The sequence below is a fragment of the Mytilus galloprovincialis genome, chromosome 3 (genome assembly GCF_965363235.1).
Source record: "Mytilus galloprovincialis chromosome 3, xbMytGall1.hap1.1, whole genome shotgun sequence".
In the NCBI taxonomy this organism is placed as follows: Eukaryota; Metazoa; Mollusca; class Bivalvia; order Mytilida; family Mytilidae; genus Mytilus; species Mytilus galloprovincialis.
In genome coordinates this window covers 65,943,409-65,958,416 of record NC_134840.1, presented here as the reverse complement: position 1 = coordinate 65,958,416, position 15,008 = coordinate 65,943,409, and the positions used below count along the sequence as shown (strand labels likewise).

The following is a 15,008-nucleotide window of genomic DNA, read 5'->3' as shown; positions in this document are numbered from 1 at the left end:
CGAGTGGTCACATCAGCTACGACATGTCCACGATGGTTCCACGATGGGCAAAAGACAGAACAAAATAATTGTAATTGAATTTCGTGGGTATGTCGCAAGTCTGTCGTGTGACAGTCGTGCGATAATCGTACGACAATCGTGAGTTGTTTGGGTCTATTTTTGGTTTTTCATGTCATAGGAACGAGTGTTACTGTCGTACCACTGTCGTACCACTGTCGTGCCACTGTGTTGCGACTCTCAACAAAAGCTCTTGAAACATGCCAGACTCCATCCGCATTAATCCAACGAAATCAACGGCAGATTCCCGATCCAACTCTACATCAGTGTACTATACTGCCCAAATATCAGGCTCCGTTCGATTCATGGCCTAATCCACCAAAGTCGGGCGTTCCGCTGGTTCCTATACTATTCACGGGTGTTTTGCAACAGTCGTGAGATTGTCGTATGACAGCCGTGCGATGATTGTTTGATTAAAATGCATTATATTGATACCCACGACAATGTGTTTATCGCACGACGATTGTAAGACACTTTCACGACAGCCACAAGACAGTGACACGATTAAAAATCTTAGAGCAAAAAAGGTGCATGTCCACTTTTCGTCCCACGACACACGACAGCGCCACGATACACAAAATATCGTGCGACTGTCTTGCGATAGCCGTTCGACGACCACAGATGACCTGCGATTTGACCAAATTCCATGTCGTGGCGCTGTAATTTTCAGGAGCATTGCATCAAATTACCATCAAGTTCATCCCTTCTAAAGGTAGCAGGTGTCTCCCTGTTTAGAAAAGCCACTACATTGGGTGAAAGAGAGAACACTCAGAAGTTAACCAAATTTGCTTTATCTCATAGATGATAAAAAAAATTAACTCAAATATGAAGTTTTATAAATGTGTCATTAAGCTTGATAGAATCCTGGGCCTTAAATATGATGACTGAGCATAAATTCACAGTTTACTGTATGCATAGTTTATTAAAAGTTCTGAATACAAAACTAATTCATAATGTTTGCTTATATGTAAGTTAGATTGTTAATAAGTGCTTATATTTACTCTTCGCTGTCATTGAAACTCATAGATCCTTCCTGAATATCATTATGGGGTATTTGTGTCTTGTCGTTAACCCAAATGTAAGCCGTTACACCTAAATATGCTTTTTTTGTCACCATGGCATAAAAAATACAAGCTAGAAATACAAAAATATCTCAACTACAATTACAATAGTGTGTTCTATCCTGAATATGTACTAAATATTCCAAATTGCTAGAAACAGTAGAATAGTTTAGAAAATTTGAGGCCACAGGGGCAAAAAGTATAGAAAATGGCCTACTCCCTTGGTCATAAAACAAATAATTTAACTTGTAAATGCTATGTTTCTATGATTTTAAAGTTCTTTATATAGAAAACAATTACTATGCTTGGAAGTTATGCAAAAATCAGATGTACGTAGTCAACTCTATAATATTTTAAGTGAATTTATATCTCTGACTGGTATCTGCATACATAAAACTATTGCAAATATGGCTTTGTTTGAACACTTCTAGTATATATATTAGCTAAATTGTGTCAGATATATGGTAACAAATGATACTGTTGTGACAAGAATTCTAAATTGACCATTTGAGGCAGAAAATGTGAACTTAAATTGACAAATAGGCATACAGTAAGATGTGAACTGGGGACAGAGGCAGGAATGGATACTTTATATAATCTTGAAACATTTATAGTATTCTGATATGCTTTCAATATGTTATCAAAACAGTTTTAAACAGGTTCTAGGCATTTTATATCAGAAAATATGGAAATAGGGTAAGCTAGCATAATTAAAGTCTTGTTTTCAAATTCTTTAAAAAAAATGAAACAGGGGAAGGGGTATGAAATGTACAGTTAAGAAAAACTTAGAGTATACACAGTGATGTCTTTAAGGCTATAATTCTGATAAATGAGTATTAATAGAGAGTTTTCTATTTGAATAAAAAAATGATTATATAGGTTGCACTTTGTAAACACAGCTGTTTCTCAAACCACGCCTCTTTTGGGGAGATCTAGAATATTCATAGAAAATTAATTTTGTTTACATACTGGTTCCCAGGTATGCTCTCCGTGTTTCATCTCACAGAGACATAACTTGGGAATGTTACCAGTAAATACACATGTGCATATTGTTTATATTGAAATATGTGGCAACCTTTCATTGGAGGTAGGGGTAGTTAAGAAAATTAATGTTAGTTTACTACTCTGAGAAGTTCAGCATGTTCAGGGCATATAAACGTTGAAAATATGCCGCACAGCCCTATATTTTGACTTTTGAGAAAAAATGTAGTCCATATGATCTTTCAATTCTAGGATAAGAGTAAAAAGTAAAAGTGGTACAGTTTTAGCCGTAGAAGGAGTTCTGATGGGAAATTGCATTGTCAATATTTACAGATATGCAAGCTACAACTGACCGTTCATCATGATCAAGCTGATGATCAGATATATTTTCGTCATAAAATAGGAACCTTAGCGAGAAAATTGTTATGAACATATGACATATGTTTTGACAAATGGACAAACCAAAAAACGTTTTACTTTTCTCGTTGTGTATTGTTGTCGATACTTGACTTTTTCACACATTTGCTTTCCCACAGAGGTCCACGTGACGTATCCATTCTGTGTTGATAATCCTGATACTTTTGATAACTATTGATACCACAGTAAGATCAACTGAACTGTATTGATTTCTGTGTGTTCAATTCCAGAATCTGCAATTCCTGCAGTACGTTCCTAAATATATAATATAAACAATGTGTATCCGTGTCTTCATATACAAACTATGTGCTATATAAAAGCAGTAACTAAGAACCGCGAAAATATGTATTGATTTAAAATCAGAACATGCATGTTTAATAAGAGTATTATTTCTGTTCTGACTTTAAATCAATGCATACTTGACTTTTTCACACATTTGCTTTCCCACAGAAGTCCACGTGACATATCCATTCTGTGTTGATAATCCTGATACCTTTGATAACTATTGATACTACAGTAAGAAATCTAACGATCAATCATTCATCCTATTATGGAACAAATTGGAAGTTATGAAAAATATTAATTATGCTCTTACAGAGTAATTACAATCAACATATTCAGTAATTTCAGTTTTCGTCTGTAAATTTGATTTTCCTTAATGTTGACAAAAATGAAACTGATTTAAGTGTATCTGTGGTATCATTTATATTTAGTTGATAGGAAGTTTAACTTCTATAAAAACGTAAAAGAAGTAACAGACAAAAGAGGGACGAAAGATAGATAGGTTGAAAATAAACTGACAAAGTCATTGCTAAAAATTAAAAAACAAGCCGACAATAGTAAAGAAGACCTAACACCGACCCTGCTCCGCATGTGGCACCTGTCATGTTGCTTATGTTCTTACAAATCCAGTAAAAAGTTTACTTCGGTAGGTCAAATTCGTGAACTTGAAAGGGTATTGTAGTTACGACATAGGGAACATATCCGACATAATCTGTGAAACGGTTATTCCAAAACGGTCAAACATCTCTTGATGGCGACCGTGAAATTTACGAAGGGATATATTCAACTTAACCATTTGGAACTTTTGGTTTAAAAGCTTTCTTTTTAGCAACAAACTTCTATCACGGAAATCATGATAGAAAATATAAGCTCTGGAATATCGTATAAATTGGAAGATTTATACTCAATATGCAGGCGCTGCTGGAATACTACACAGAAATAAAAGTTCACAATTGTAAAGGTGAAATCATTTCTTTTGTCGTAGATTTTTTCATTGTCAATTTCTAGATGTAAGTAAAGATGTGAGGCAGGCTTAACTATATCTTTAGTATCCTTTATATCAAATTCGATGGGATAGATTCGTTCAACATAGTCACCAAATGGTGTATTATTTAGTGAGAGATTATCATTCATATAGCGGAACGTAGAGTTAAAGGATATTTCTCGCGTCTTAATCTTTCATCTTAATGAGTTCCTGTATGAAGTTAGCCTCATAATAATAAAGAAAAAAGTCGGCAAGAAGAGGGACATAATTGGTTACCATAGGAATTCCGATAGTCTGTTGAAAAACACGTCCTCCAAACGCAACAAATATGTTGTCAATCAAGAAATACAGCATTTTGATAATGTCAGTTTCAGAGATTTTTTTGTTTGAAGCAGAGTGATTCTTTACAAAGTAAGATTTATCCCTCCCCAAGACAAAATACTTGGATCACCGTTCGTCGTTCTCTTTTAATGAAACAAAGTAATGCCAACTCTTTCAATTTGTCTTATAGTCTTACAAGTCAAATATTTTAATACTATTGCAAAATGAAAGAGTGTGCGATTGTATGTACTCTAAAAGATCTTTGGATTTTTTTAGTATCCACATCTGATTCACACCACCTCTAGAATAGACAGTTTCACAATAACTTTGGCCCGGCTTTGATTGCTTAAAAAATAGATGTTAATAATCAAGAAAGAGGTGTCGTGGAGAACTGTGAAGACCCAGCAACATACCGTTGTTAGTAAGGACACTTATGTAGTTTAGGTATCCAATACAGTGATGGAAGATACAGTTCTTCGTCTTTGGTTGAAATTCCAAAGGAACATAAAACAGACTTACAAATGTATGATTATCCAGGATTTCCTCTTTGGTAAGTGATCATCTAACCTGTCTATAGTGATATAAACAAGCATTTAAATGTTTACCTCTAATGAACTTTCAGTTGTTTTGTTCTTAAAACTCGATGCATGCTCCTCATTTTGATCTTGATCTTGCCTACAGTTATTTTTATCACTGTCTCTTGGATTAGATGTGCCGGTTTGATTGTCTGAATTTAAAGAAGCATATTTTTTTTTATATTCATAGTAACTGTTGACCGAATGACAGCAAACAGTACACGTATAGATGTGTAGTGAGTAGACAATAGTTATGTGGTCAACCTAAAAGATCGATGTGAAAGTTTCAATGAAATCCAAGTATATTTAAAAAATGGTTGTGGATATGATTATACCGGCGTCACACATCAGCGTATAGCTGATGTGTGACGACTATAAAACAAACTTAAGGTCGTTCGACTTAAACTAAAACGTATGCCGGTGTCTTTGTAACAAACACCCAATAATTGAACGTCCAAGATACAACCGGGACGCGTCTCATATACGTCCAAGAAACTTTTTTTCTTCGTCGCGTGCATTCCATCTACGTTAGACAAACGCCAGGCATACGCCAACATACGTTTCTTGAACGCCCGATAAACGCTTACATACGCTTCTCGTACCCCCAATACACGCTTTAAGCTCGTTGTGCTCACGTTACAGATATGATTGACATTTTGAATGCATCCAAAATTACTAGCGTATTGGCAGCATACACGATTTTTTAACACGCCCGGCGTACGTCGGAGCTATACGCTGATGTGTGACACCGGTATTACGTATAGCACCAACGTACGTCGGGCGTGTCCAACAACCATGTACGATTTCTTTATGCCGGCGTCACACATTGGCGTATAGACCGGCGTGCACCAGACGCACAGAGACAATTGCCAAAGTCCGTATACGTTAGTTGCAAGCCAGAGAAACGCTAAGAAATCGTTAAACGCGCGTTGCATAAGTTTGAAGTACGTCGAAAGGTATACGCTTGGCGAACGCTATAACTCCAGGAAATTTTTATGCAACATTAAAATTTTCATCCAGCTCAAGCGTTTGCCAAGCGTATACCTGTACACTACACGCACTAAATACTTACGCTACAAACGCGTTGAAAGTGCTACAGATAAGTTTCAGATATGTTAAGGGCACATTATATACGCTTCAAGCTCGTTCAACTTTAACTAAAACGTATGCGGGTGTGTTTGTAATGCCGGCGTCACACATTCGCGTATAGACCAGCGTGCACCAGACGTACAGAGAAAATTTACAAAGTTTGTAAACGTTAGCACGCCAGAGGAACGCTAAGCAATCGTTAAACGCGCATTGCATCAGTTTGAAGTACGTCGAAATGCAAAGGTATACGTTTGGGAAACGCTTTAACTCTATGAAATTTTTAAGCAGCTTCAAAAATTTCATCAAGCTCAAGCGTGTGTCTATCGTATACATATACGCTACACGCACGTAATACATACGCTACAAGCGCGTTTTAAGCGCAACAGATAAGTTTAAGACATGTTTAGGGCACGTTGTATACGCTTCAAGATCGTTCGACACTAACTTTAACGTATGCAGGTGTGTTTGTCACAAAAAAAAACCATAATAAAACATCCCAGACACGCCGAAAGCACGGATTATCGCCCCAGAAATTACTGAGACGCGTCTCAAATACGTTCAAGAGACTTTCTTTTCCATCGTAGCGTGCATTCCATCTACGTTAGACAAACACTAAGCATACGCCAACATACGTTACTTGAACGCCCGATAAACGCCAAGGTACACTTCTCGTACGCCCAATACACCCTTATAGCTCGTTGTGTACACGATACAGATATGAATGACAAGTTGAATGCATCCAAATTTTCATAGTATGTCACATCCAGTTGCATACGAACATAGGTCGAAAAATAAATTTCCTTGAATTATGACAGTTGTAGGTAGATAATTCTACATTTCATTGCAGTAACACATTTCTGGATCATAAACATATATCTTGGGTATTTCAAAGCACCATTATTTTTTTATTTGTGGTTTCTATAGAATATTTTTGAAACTTGAGGTTACTAAAGCTTGCACACAGATGAAAAAGAGGTGAACATTTGATTGTTTAACTTCCAGTAATGATTAATTTGTTATATGCAATGAAATCTTATGTGATTTTTTTCCCCATATAGTACTCGATAGGATAAATTTTACTCATGCCAAGTATTTCTTTATTTGAAACAAAGATAAATTCTGCACAATTTTTTGAAAAGTTCAAATTTAACAAGACTAACAGGGGAAAATCAATGGTGGTATTACACCAGAATACGTTTTTGATACGCCACGGTTGCGTTTTATACGTTCACCGAGCGCTTAAACTATACCAGGCGTATGCAGCAAACACGACCGGCATACGAAATTAAAAATCCAAGTAAATGTCGATCGATCTTGAGGCGTATACAACGTGCCCTAAAGTGTCTCCGACGTATCTGTAGCGTTTTGCAACGCGCTTGTAACGTATATAGTACATGCGAGTAGCGACAGGTATACGCTTCAAAAACGCTACAGATAGATAAAAATGTGAGCGTGTATAAAACAATCCTCGAGTTATAGTGTCACCAAGCGTATAATTCTGTATACCGACGTACTTCAAACTTGTGCAACGCGCGTTTAACGATTTCTTAGCGTTTCCCTTGCGTGCACCTAACGTATACGGAATTAGTTAATTTTCTCTGTACGTCTGGTGCAAGTCGGCCTATACGCCAATGTGTGACGCCGGCAACAATGTAGACGAAACGCACGATTAACATATTAAATTATAAGCCTGCAGGTACCTTTGCTAACTATTATAGACAAGCGAGCAAACAAATGGACCACACCACTTTTAGAAAGTAGGATGTTTATGTTAACCACGTATTGCCTCTTCCAAAAATACTTATTGCTTTAATTACATTGTTGCTTATATATTATATATGTATTTCGTCATGATATTGGTGATTTAACTGTACTTACCGTTTACAACAGAAAAATCCTCATTTTCTTCCATTTTAATGTCCATTTTAAGATCTCTGTCTTTGGTTTTCTTTACCACCACGAATATAAAAAAAATCTAAATGCTAACTATCACTTATTCGTCTATATACATAATTTGAATATCGAAAAAGGAAAAAAGGAAACAACTTGTGTCTGGTAAATATCACTTATTCGTCTAAATATAACACATAATATCCTGTCCCTCAAGTTACACGTACTAAATACTTGACATATTCTAATTTTATCGTTCTTACGTGAAAAGAGACAGGTACATGTACCAAATATAATTTATAGATAAAGTATGTTTTAAAGGTGATTTCCATTTTCTTGTCATAATAATTCATTATTTACATCCTTGAGTGTACAAAAACAAAAGTAAAAACTATCATCTTCTATCATGTGTAGTACAACCACTTCGTGACATTCTCATATTGAATTTTTATAATTTTGATGAATATCTTTTGTGGTGTTCAAATCCTTTTTGCACGTTTAATTCTATAGATATAAGGTACATGTCATCATTGTGTGCGTCTTTAATTCTGAGAATTAAAGAGGATATGTCCGGTTTATAATTCAATGTGTCATATATCTGACAAATCTTTGCTATAAGAATGTTTTACAGAATTTTAAAAAGTTTGGATGAGTAAGGGTTGCAAAACCCGGACTTTGGACCATATCGTTGTATGTCTTTACGTACCCATCTTGGAAAAATGAAAAAAATAGACAAATAAAATTGAGAATGGAAATGGGGAATGTGTCAAAGAGACAACAACCCGACCAAATAAAAAACAACAACAGAGGGTCACCAACAGGTCTTCCATGTAGCGAGAAATTCCCGCACCCGGAGGCGTCCCTTTTTCTGATTTCTGTTCCCTAGCTTAAATCCAAAATTGTAAATAACACCAAAAATAATAGCAGAGTATTGCAATTTTGAAGTTAAAAAAGCCTTTTTAATGCAAACAAAAATATACAAGTCGAATGTTCTGTTCTTGAAATTCAAAAATCGAGATATTTTCCGCCTTTACCTCTTTCCAATGTAGAATAAAGAAACACACATCAATACTCACAGTAAAACTCAGTGCAAACGTATAGTCCGAGTCCAACGTTTTGTAATTTGCAAGTTATTATACACTGTCTACATTATTAAATGGACATCTATGAGAAAACCATGCAGATGGTGCTCCATGCAAAGTTGTTTGATTTTGATGAAACTTTGCTGACATGTTCAGGTTGACATCATATGAAAGTCATGCAAGTTTCAAGCCCTTACACTGCTGGTAACCATGGCAACGATAGGGATTTAGGGTATTTTCGAGTTTATTTATAGATGCATTTACTGAAATGCATAGATTTCATAAATTTCTCAAATAGAAATAAATACTATAATACTTCTGAGTGTTTAAATACTTTAATATCACAGATAGGATGTGTATGAAGTATAAATCACATAATTTTATTAAACATAATGATATATATAGAAAATAAGGGTATGACAAAACACATAAAATGATAAAAAATCTGGCCTTTTCATCAAATCACACTAAAACAGACAATACAGCCCAAAAGTCACTTTAATTTACCCTAAATTTCAGAAATGCTTTGCATTTTCTTTGGTTTAAAAGATTTTGAAGGGATTTCGGTTGCAAATTAATTTTATAGATTTTATTGATCATTTAGATAGCCTCCCCCCCTTTTTTTTGTATTTTCGCAATAAATTGAGGAAAGTCTCATATTTTAATGAAACCAAGCATTCAAAAATATATACTTGAATTATACAGATTGTAACATGCAATATAGGTAAATCAAATAGAAAATTCAAAGTGAAATGGATTTTTGTGTCACAAACAATAGTAAGCATTAGGCTTAAAAAAGGGGGGAGCTGCCAAAGACAATTTTTTTTTTGTATTTTTTTTTTATTCCAAATTCCTATAGTACACTTGTCCCTATTACTTTAAAGAGTAAAATCCATTCATTTCTTCCTAGTAATCCCATTTTTGGTTATTGCAGCTTGCTAATTACTAAAGTTGTATTCTGGTTACTGAAAAATGATATGAAATTCAATGTCAAGTTCATCATATTGAAAAATCTTAAGTATTGACATTCAGAAGTTGTGTCTGACAGGTAAACAAAATTAAGACACGTTGCAACCTTTTACTGGAATGCTGGTTACCATATAAGTCATTTTGATCATGCGTACCTGAGACAGTGTGGATAAAATCTGAATTTCTATTGTACAAAGGGAGATAATCCAATAAAAATGCTGATTTTTAAAACCTTAAAATTGCATGTACATATTAATTTAAACTAACATACACTTCATCAATATAATAAAATATAAACATATCTCTATTGGTTATCTGGAGAGAGAGTTAATAGTGCATTTGAGCATATACTATTGGTTTGCTTTTGTTGTAGTACTTTCTAAAATTCTCCTAAAAAATGTCTAAATTTATAAATTCTCTTTTAGCATTGATAAATTTTTAAATATCTCAATCTGTATAAATGATCATGAATGTTATTATTTTTTATAGCATTAGTATTATATTTAACAATCAATGAAGATGACACAATAACACTATATGGTGCTTACATGCAAGAATAAGATTATTACAAACATACATAAAAGTTAATTCGAATTGACTTAGCAGCATAAGACAATTGTTGCATTAGGTATGGAATTTAGGGAAGTATTAAATTGTTTCCATACTATCTTATAAGAATTTGCATACATGTAACTACATGAACTATGAAAGGTAATTTACTAATAATTCAATCAATAAAACTAGTTAGTCAATCTAAGAAACAATTTCTGACAAATGAAAATATTATTATGTTTATCAAATGGCCAAGTATATTCGTAATCTTCGTGATTGTCTTCAATACTGATGACCTGTTAATACAGAAGTAATTTTAGACTTCTTATTCGCTGATAAGAAAGCTTTGTTGATGGTGAGACAGTGAGAACATTCTATTTCCTAGCAAATATCTCTCTCTTCTCATTTGTGTTGCAACTGTGTGTTGACTTGGTGGTTTTCAAGACTTCAGCGAGATTCACATTGCCGTTTTTTTTTCCTTTTTTTCAAAGCATATGAGTTCCATTTCAATTTATTTTTATTTGAGCTTGCAATTTTTTAACATCAACAGGAAAAATCAAAGACGTCACAGATCAGAGCCTTATTCAAGTATCAGTAATATTATCTAAGTTTTTCTTCATCATAAACATGTTTATCAACAAAAATGTGTCTCGGCAATCAGTCTTCTTTCATGAACTCCAGTTATTTTTGGATCACCAAATGTCTGTAAAAAATAATAAGAAAACAATTGTTATCCATTAAATGATTGAAATTTCCTAAAAAAGAAATTACTTATTAACTTGGTCTTAGTGTAAAATGTGTTTCGATTATCACAACTTTGACATTCCAGTACATAGAATAAGAAATAGAGTATACTAGCTACAAATGGACCTAAATTTTATTTTTTTCTTATTCCAAGCTACAGCAAATTTAATTTTAATGAAGTTAATTTTGCAGATTTCATCTTGTATTTATGACGTTATGACAATACAAAAATAGGGAGATGAGTATTGATTGCAAATGAGACAAATATCCACAAAAGTTCAAATGAAATGAATGTAATGCCTCTGTACAACCTTCAACAATGAGAATAAAACAGCTCAAGGGTACATTCTATTACAAATGCATAGATTGCACCTTCATGATCATCAGGTTGGGGGGACACTATATAGACACTACATTCAAACATGATTCACATGATACAGTTCAGAATTTGGATTGTGATGAATTATTAGACACATCATACATGTAGGTTTCTGACACAGAATAAATGTGGTAAACGAACTGATGACTTTGAAATTGGACTTGTACCAATATCCAAAATCTAAAAGTCTAAAAGACATGATTAGATTTATCACATCAAAGAACCCCATATATGCAATTTTTAATGAATTTAAACAAAGTTTAAGTTTGGACCCCAATTTGAATCAACTTGAAAACTGAGCCCAAATCATAAATCTAAACATGCTAACATTTAGCATAGAAAAAAAACTTCAATAATATTTTAATAAACTAACAAAGTTTTTTTTGACCCCGTGATCTTTTTTGCAATGTGAAAACGAATATTAAAAATCTAAACATAAAAGAAGTATTTAACCCAAAAAAGTACAATACACCATTTAATTTTGCATAATATCAAAGAACACCAATTATTCAATTGTTTTATGAAATCAAGTTTAACTTTGGACTCTTTTGACCCTATAGCTGATATAGACCAATTTAAAAACAAGCCAAAACATTTGAAATTGGTAAAACAATAAGCATTGGAAACAAATATATAATTAATTTTACAGCTAATTTGCTACGGCATGTAAATCTAAGACTTCGGTTAGCTTGCATTTTTTGTTCAAATATTGTACAATTGCAATTGACATAACGTCTTATCAAATTTAAAAGTACTCCATAAAGGTTCAAATATGCCTATATTTATTGTTTGAAGATATCAACCTTAATTACAAAGCTTGAATCAATATTTATACAAACAGAGCAAGCAAACCTACCAAAGTTCTACTCTACACGCATTAGGAAAATAGCTGTAATAATGGTAAAAGTGTTTTTTCAAAAATGAAAAATACAAATGTAGTCTTCAGGTTTACCATAAATGCATGTTTACTATAAATGAGGATCTGTCAAGCTGACAAGAACGCATATTTTTTTCTAGGTTTAATTCTTATAAAGAGAAAAATTCCAATGATGAGTAATTTTGTTGTGTAAATTGTACTGATATGGCCCTTAATTGATCATAAAATAATAATTTGAATGTTCTGTGTGTTATTTTTACTTTTTGTTTACCAGATTGAACTTTTAAAATTGAAGGGTTAATCTAATTTATTGATTATTTATCATGTTCTTACAATAATAAATGTAACTGGTCAATTTCCAATTTCTATATATGATTATATTTCACAAATAATGCCACAACACAGGTCTTATTTGCTGTCTATTTAGTAGTTTCTTGTTATGACTTGTTTGATTCATTTTTTTTTATCAATTATATCATATATTTACCTATATGATCTCCTATCATATCTGCTTTCATTTTAACATTATTTTCGTGCTTTTCCATCTTCAACATTAACCTGTTGATAAGAAATAAAATATTGTATATTTGTACATTTGCATGATCAGACCAGTGAGTTACATCTACATGTACATTGTACATTAAGTTGGCTTAACATAATGCATTGGTTCATTGTCATTGAAATTTTTTTTGTAGATATGATAATTAATTTGTGTAAATGTCATAAATGCTATAATATCAATCCAATCATCAAGTAATTCATTTCTTCGGTATTGTTATTTTGATTTTTTTTATCTGAGTAATCTGTAATGTTATAATCTCATGTTGCCCCTTCTGGGCCCTTTAATTTGGAATACATTTGTAAGCATATTCTATTCAGATTCTATTTTATTAACGATAGAAGTAAAGACATTTACAAGTTCTCTTTCCATGTTTATTACTGTGATACATGACCTACACTAAGGAAATGTAAAGAAAAAGTCTCACAGTAACCAATTTTTAGAGAGAAAAAAAACCCAGCTCATAGTCTGTAAAACAATTTTTTGTCAGAGTTTGAGAACCATATATTGTATCAATCTAGCTGCATTGTACAATGTACATGTATTACTGGTAAAGGAATGAATAAAGACAGGAAATTCACAACTCTTTGGGAGCTATATTGTGACTTTAACAGTGCTTAATCAAAACCTGTCACAAAAATCCTTAGGGTAGTGATAAAAATAAAGGTAGGGAAGGGTAGTGCGGTTAACACACATACTTTTTAGTTGACATAAATGTACAGTAGTTTTCGTATGTTTATGTAATTTATACATGTTTCTCGTTTCTCCTTTTTTTTATATAGATTTGAACATGTTGAAGCAACCATTGTTTTTAAATTAGGAGAAAAAAAAGAGAGTCAATGGACTCTATTGACAATTTGGCAAACAAACTCAGGGCGAACAGACCTGATACCGGAGGGCTTTGTAATAGAATATATATTTTATCATGATTATTATAGATCTCTTGAGAGACTGAGAGAGAAAAAAGTTTTTCTTTTAAAATTTAGAAGGCAAACACATAAATCTTTTAGTTTCAGAAGAATTTCAAATCATTATAAATGTATGTCAATAAAAATTAAATCAGTGTTTGCTTCAAGAAAATTATGTAAATACCCCCCTTTTTTTCCCCAAAGAGAAATGGTCTATGCTCTTCTTCCTATATTTATGATTTAATGTGATGTTTGTATAGTAGGTCTTTTTATGGTGTCAAATTGTTTTTTCTAACCACAAAAAAAATTTAACAAACTTACCAGAACCAACTGAAACTGAAAGTTTTGCTTTGGAATTTCCGTTGCTAGATTTTGGAAGGGTCATGAAAGGATGGCAGCAACTCATTTTGTCTTCTTGTCTACTGCAATCCAACTCCTGTCCATGTTTGCAGCATATGCCTATTTTTAAAATGTGAGTCTGCAACCTAGACATGATAGTGATAGTCTAGCCTCATGAGTCATGTCTAGACTATCTGATCAGATCAGGATCAGACTTATCCCAGTGGCAGTGGGAATGTCTTTGCCACTTGGTTTGCTATGTCTGTGTTACACTCTTTCAATAAAAATAAGTTTTTGGCTACACCATATTCATCATAAATACCATTATTTCCTATCCTTCTGCACATTTGTTGATTTCCCTCCTTCTGTTATTGACACTAAATCGACCTTTTATTGTGAAGAGTTTTACAAAAGGGAGATAATTTTAGCTATATTTTTCAGTTTTTCATCTTTTATTCAAATAAGCTTATATCAATTTGCAACCAAAATCCCGTTAAGGAATACTAGTTTGTAGTGAACCATAACGTTTAACAAAATATTTTTTCAATTTGAGTGACTTTTGAGGTTTTATGGACATTTTCAGTACAGGCTGAATTCAAATTTAAAAAAAACACAATTATGTCAATAAAAATAAAAACAAAAATAAAGGTCGAAATAAGATCCAAATTACAGTTTATTTTAGTATAAAGTCTGAATTTTAAGGCCAAACAAATTTTTTTGCCATATAATACTTTGAACTATTCAATAAAAAAAACCCAAAAATGTCAATTTTCAACAACATTTTCCAGCAAATTTGGTACTAAACTAGAATTGCCCTGTATGCACATAATTTGAGATAAATTGTCATTTTGTAACCATAGAACTATTAGATGTACTTAATACTTTACTAGGAACCCAAAATCAGCTGAAAATTCCACAACCCCTTTCATAATTTTTTTTTG

At 33.0% G+C, this 15,008-nt stretch overlaps 1 long non-coding RNA gene across 1 annotated transcript; it reads right to left on the bottom strand.

The window, feature by feature from the left end:
* Positions 1–9,056: 9,056 nt before the first annotated feature.
* Positions 9,057–14,457, bottom strand: LOC143068660 (uncharacterized). The gene is made up of 3 exons (XR_012976221.1): positions 14,050–14,457; positions 12,749–12,819; positions 9,057–10,964 (listed from the first exon to the last, which is right to left on the bottom strand). It is a non-coding gene; the product is annotated as an uncharacterized LOC143068660 (long non-coding RNA).
* Between the last annotated feature and the right edge of the window lie 551 nt (positions 14,458–15,008).